The sequence below is a fragment of the Seriola aureovittata genome, chromosome 6 (genome assembly GCF_021018895.1).
Source record: "Seriola aureovittata isolate HTS-2021-v1 ecotype China chromosome 6, ASM2101889v1, whole genome shotgun sequence".
Classification (NCBI taxonomy): Eukaryota; Metazoa; Chordata; class Actinopteri; order Carangiformes; family Carangidae; genus Seriola; species Seriola aureovittata.
This window is the reverse complement of record NC_079369.1, coordinates 8,438,284-8,444,815: the sequence shown is the minus strand read 5'-3', so window position 1 is coordinate 8,444,815 and position 6,532 is coordinate 8,438,284.

The following is a 6,532-nucleotide window of genomic DNA, read 5'->3' as shown; positions in this document are numbered from 1 at the left end:
CAGATGGACAAACAAACCAGGGGAAGTAAAAACTGAAGCAGATGTGGTGATAGCAGTAGATGGACAGATAGACGGACGGACAGAGCTGAAGAACTGTAGCCGCACAAGTGACTTCTCCTCCTCCTCTGCTCCAACACCTGTTAATATTTAACAAACAATGGGGGTGGCACCAGCAGTAGGGATGAAAAAAAAAAAAATCAAGAAAAACAAAAAAGTGATGTTGAGGTGACATCATGGATTATTAAGGTGGGGGTGGGTCTAATAAGGGCCTGGTTTGGCCTGGTCGGTAAAAAGGGCAGGAAACTGAGGCAGAAGCAATTTGAGAAGCTGAGGCCTCAGTCTGCAGCTGTGCACTCAGTTTCTCTCTCCCAGCCACACAGCTGCAGGATTGACAATACTTCAAGTATTTACCCATGACCTCTCCTCTACTTCACAATCCAATGCATGTTTATTCGACACATATGTTACAACTGAATAAATATACGTATATATATATATATGAATATCTAATCAATACAAGCTTATAGGAGAGGTGAGATTAAAAAAATCTTTAAAATGAGAAAAATCTCTTAGCTGTATAATCCAAAAAAATAAAATAAAATAAAATAAAATCTCAAATATTGTTTAACGCCTTTTTCTTAAGTTATGCTTGGCATCTTTTCCAGAGCAGTTTGAGTCAGCGGAGCAGCTTACTTTTTAGTCATGTCATGTGTTTTTCCATGGAGCCATTATAACACGAGCAGCACTAACATGGAAAACATGCAATCATCCCAACAGATGTTATCCAGAGCACAGAGATTAGCAAAGACTACAGTAAAACAATGAGGTGAAGATTTATAAGACACTGTTGGATGATGCTGCTGCACCACACACTGTGATCAGAGTCACATACCGACAGAAAAATCTCTTCAGATTGTGATGCTCCACGTTTGAACTACTAATCATCCGTGTATGTGCGTGTGTTTGTGTGTGTGTGAGGAGGCGTGTGCGCTACATCGTGCCAAACACTGAGAATTTATCTCTCCAATCTTTTTATTGGCTGTGTTTAAAGTTGCCAGATTGTGAGCAGCTTTCCCCTTTGAAACTATGCGCTGCTTGCAGTGTCACAGTGCTGCATTCATCTTTGCAGACGCCTCAATTACAACCCACTGATAGCCTTAAAGCTGGAGAGGAGCTCAGGAATGCTCTGATGGGGCAACTGCCAAGCATCACTACACAACACCATCAGCTCCTAGCACCCAACAGAGACAGAGAAAGAGAGAGAGAGGAGAGGGGGAGAGAGCGGGATGAACATCAGTATGTTTGCAGACCAAACCAGGAGAAAGGAGGAGGAGGAGGAGGAGGAGGAGGACGAGGAGGAGGAGGAGGGGATAATATGTGGCACCACTCTGAGAGCTGAGCCCTCCGCCACGGCGCTTTTGTTGCCAGATCACAACCAGATGTGCCAAGTGTGTCCAAACAGGAATGACTGTGTGAAGGCAATTTTCAGCAATTTGTCAGATTTTAGAGTTGCCCCCCCCCTCTTACCCCATGCCTCCAGAAAGACAAATACAAATGCTAGAGGAGCACAACAATCAACTCAAACAGGCTTGCTCCCCTCTTTCCCTCCAGCGCAGTCGTGATGAGAGATATACAGCACAACGTCTGGGCACAGAGGGGCAAGACAAGGCCTGTAGTATTGACAAATAACCTCCCACCTAACTTTTATGTATCAGCGTCACTGAATCTACTGATCCAAATGTTCAGCACATTTATTTACTCTTTGCTTGTAGAGTCAAAATCCCTGACAACATTCACACACCTTAAATCCATCATCTCAACTCACCTTCGACAACACAGCCAAAACAAAGAGAGGGATAAATAGAAAAAAAGTAAATCTTTCTCAAGACACCTCATAAATTACAGCTTCACTCTCAAGGTTATACAACCAGTATAACCTCATGCTAGTGCTAGTTTCATTTCCAGAGCTTGGATGTTGTGGCTTAAAGGAGGAACTCTTGGGGAATACTACTGCATAAGTGAAAACAAGTTGTCTACAGCCTTTTGTGACTCCAGAGGGAGCTGTGTAAAATATGTAAAATTGCGTCACCTCAAGTGCCCATAGTTGTGAATCTGTGCATGACTGTTTTTTTTTGTCTCTACTGTATATGTCAGCCCTGTGATGGACTGGTGAGCTGCCCAGGATTGGCCCCCATGACCCAATAAGGATAGGCGGTATTGGATGGATGAATGCCCCAAGTGGTGTGACTTGAGGCAGCAGTTGGGGCGGAAGACTAAAAGTTTGAAAATAAAGAATATATAGATAAATAATGAAGTGAGTTTACCAGACCACTGTTGCTCGCTCCTCATCTCAGCTCGAGGCTACATTAGCTGCTGCTAGTATAAAACACCTGAATCTGCAGTTGAACTGTGGGTGATCTGGTTGCAATGTGGGTATTCTAGGCAGTTAAGTTATGACTATCCATTGTTAGTTATGTTATGGAAGTGCAATGCTAAATCTGCGGAGTACTCTTTTAAGTCTCTTAACAATAATCACATTTTCCTAGACATTGGAAAAGAAAGTATGCTTTGTTGACGCGATTAAGGCCTGTTTCATAAGAAACTGAGGGCAGGGTCTCGTCTTTATGGCAACTATGAAATATATCAGCTCAAGGGACTGGGGAATGGAGAGTTTGGGGTGAGTGGTTGGAGGCTATAGGTGCAAAGATGCCCCCCAGTTCTCCTCCACTTCCTCCATCTCCAGTTACACAAACTGCACAAACAACACAGCGGCTGGCCCTCACCTGTGTAGAGGAACTTATGATCCCAACTACAGCAGCCCCCTCAGGCCCTGCTGTGTTTTTATGCCCCTCACCAGAACAATCTGAAGAAATGGCTTTTGCACCATTGCATATAAGCAGGCAATTGGAGGTAAGGAGGTACGACCTGATGAGAGTCACAACTGCACTTTTCGCTCAGGTCACGAAGGCTTATTGCAAACACACCAGAAACATCAGGTTGCACTCATTCTGTTTAGCAGAGTGAGAAAACACATGACACTCTCGGATGCTAATAAGTAAACACGCGGACGTGGTTGGAGGCTCATATACAGCTGCATGTCCGTCGTTGTGTCATATGAGGCATCTCATTATGTTTTGTTATGGAGTTAAATTTGCTGTCGGCTTTTTATTTTATTTTATTATTTTAATGAATCCCACCCACCTAGTCGTAGCTCTCTCCCTCTTTTCTTGAGTCACACGTTTGGAAGGCAACAAGTCTGAATCCTGGGACCAATGAAAGGGACAATTGTGGGTGGGTTTGCATAACGTTTCTGTCAGTCATGTGTCTTGTTGCTCCGTAAGTGAGTTCAAATTCACCACTAATGCCTGTTTTAATTTGTTGCCTCATTGCTCCGGAATTCAGGATAAATTGCTGTTGCTGTTGTTCATCTTGGTTACAAAATGGCTTGGTTACAAAATGGCTAGTCCTGCTTGGAAATTTATTGAGTGTTTACCATATTTATTAGAGTTTGTTGCTCTGTCTTATATAACAGACCGAATTTTGCTTACACTTCAGGAAAAAGGAATGTCAAACTAAACCACTCCATATTTCAGCATAATTGCATTTGCCATATATTGTATGTACAATGATCACCAACTGGAAATCTAACTCCATGTAATTAAATCAGTGCAGAAATTTACTGTTTTGGTATTACACCAATAAAAAGGTTGTGAAATTCAGGACACATTTAGGATATATGTACTTGACTTTTTTCAAAGCTGAAATCGCCAGAAAGAAAGGCATGTCGGCAGTTGTGGTGCAGACTGTCATAACCCAGAAATCGAGTCAATTCCAGCCAGTAAAACTGTAAAGTTGCGGGTTTTCCCTCCTTGGGGTGTGTGTCTAGCATTACAGCTGAAAGATGGACAGCAGCATTGGAGTTTCCTTACAGGAATCTGTGTGGGTGTGAGAATGGGTGCACATGAGAATACCCTACACTTTTTAGAAATACTTTTTTCCTTTTCTTTTTCAAGCATATGTTTGCGTGTTTATACCATTGTGTCATGTGTCATGAGGGAATTTTATTTTTTTTTTTTCGGTTTTGAGCGACATTCACACTTTGCGCTGAAATGTGTGCAGACCAGATGTGGGTAGAATATTTAAAATAATAGCCTGGTGCAAGAGTGTTTGTGTACAGTATGCATCATTTGGTTTAGTGGTGGATTATGTTTGTGCACGGAATATCTGTGTGAGTGCCTGGGTGTGTCTGTGTCTGTGTGTGTACAATATATATCGCATATGTACAAACAGGTCTCTTTATCTTACGGTATCAGTCATGTATGTGTGTGTGCATGCTGTGCCATGCATCTAAATACCTGTGGTTCTAGCTATGAGTTTTCCTTTGACAAAAATATGTTGGCATGCACTTTTATACATACAGTATGCTGGTATGTGAGTGTGTGACAGAGTGTGTTCAGAGAATGTGCATTAGTGCAGGCGGTGTGTGTTTGTGTATATAGACACATAGCAGCTGCTGGACACCACCTGTGGCAGAGCCCTCCCTCAGGCCTGTTGTGGCTCTAAATAGTCCCTCTGGGCTCACAGGGATTCAGCCTGTGGATGTCAGAGATGGCCAGGCACAGGGGGAGCCCTGCCAGGCTGGATTGGTCATTCTATTTTGTCTGTACCACCTTTAAACATTTTCTTTGTCCTCTAAAGCAAAAGAAATTCACTCCTAAGAAATCACTTCTTCACTTTCCCCTATCTTTCCCTCTCTTTTTTGTCAGTTTTACAGGTTTGTTTCTTCTTCACCTCATTTTGCTGTGGCTGGCTGACAGATGTCTATCAGCTCCATCGTTTACCCCCACCCCAACACAGCTCCAGGCCCTACCATGCGACAGAAAACTGGCAAAACTCTGCTATAAAACAGGCCCATAAATGGACACCCACTATTCTGGCTGTCAAGATGTTCATCATGTATAAAAAGTCACCTTTTTTCTAGCCAAACATATTTGTTACGATAGAAGATTTGTAATTACCTTCATGTTAGGAAAAGAAGAGAAGAGAAGAGAAGAGAAGAGAAGAGAAGAGAAGAGAAGAGAAGAGAAGAGAAGAGAAGAGAAGAGAAGAGAATTGCAAACATAAGAACAATCTTGTTTGTCTGCCTTATCTTTGTTTTCTGGTACAATAGCCCGTACTGTCTCCATTTGGTAAACAGATAAGAATAAGAGCACTGTGATAAGCAATTGTTAAATACCTAAAACTGCACTTGTTGTGTTAGTAAGTCATTCATTAGTGAGGTCGTCACGAGCCATCACAGGCGAGATAAAAAGAATAATAGGTTATGGTGTCTTATTTTGCACTGAGAATTATATCTGCAAAAAAAAAGTATAATAAGTTTCTCCATTACTCAGTGCGTGGGTTTTAATCTACATGTGCCTAGTATCATGACACATCACACGTTCCTATTTTACATCAACGTTTTTTCATTTTTCCAACACTGAAATTGCAGACAGGTTGGAGAATGTGTGTGTTAGTAATTTGGAAACTTAGTTGTGGGGGTTAGCAGTGTCATATCCCACAATGCACCGCTGAATTCCTTTAACATGTGGTGAGTCAGGAAAGGGGTGGTTGACCTATGCCTTCCCATGAGCCCCTTGGGAACAGCTTTGCTCCGTTGCTCAAGAAATCTAGGATCACTGCACAAACTGCTGTGCTAGTTGTGACTGGAATTGTAATCACTTTATTCTCCTTCTTCCCCTTCGAACTGAACTCTCACTGTTCTTTCTTTTTCTTTTCTCTGTGGCCCCTCTTTCACCACTGTACATTTTCTTATTTGTGCCTGTTTTTTTTCTGTCTTGTGTCTGTTTTAGTCTTCTTAGTATTCGGTGAAACAGCAGTTCTGCACATGCAATCCATTATGGTAGGTAGAAGAGAGAGAAAGTACAGGAAGCTGAAAGTGAAACGTGTTCCTCTACTTTATTGTGTTCCCTGAACACATTTCTACTCTCTGTGGCTTCCCAAACTGTGATATCATTGCCAAATTGTTGAGCAGATTGGAGATGATTTTGGATTTGGATGATTTGGATATGTGATTTTGATTTTAGAGGAACATCCAGTGTATATATTAACATTTCCATTTTCTTCTACTACTACAAACTACCTCAAATTAGCTCCACCTCAACAACCTGCAATGTTTAGATGCTTCTTACAAGGGCGTAGGTTTGCATATGGACCGTAGGGACATGTCCCTACCAATATTTTGGGAGGACAGAATTGTCCCTACCAATATCTGAGTGAACTTCCACTCACTATGTTTGGAGTTAAGTCATATTAGATTATTCCGATGCGTGTCCGGCTCTAGGCGTGGGCACGGTATTGTTTGTTTGTTTTTATTTGTTTTTTTTGCCAATAATGGATTAAATTAATTTTAAGATAGCAACTTTGGCTCTGATGCAGCTATCTGTCTCTGATCTGTAGTGTCCACTCTGTGGTCTGTAGCAATGCCCCGCCCACAGCACGATGTGATTGGTTAGACGTCACGGGTAATAGC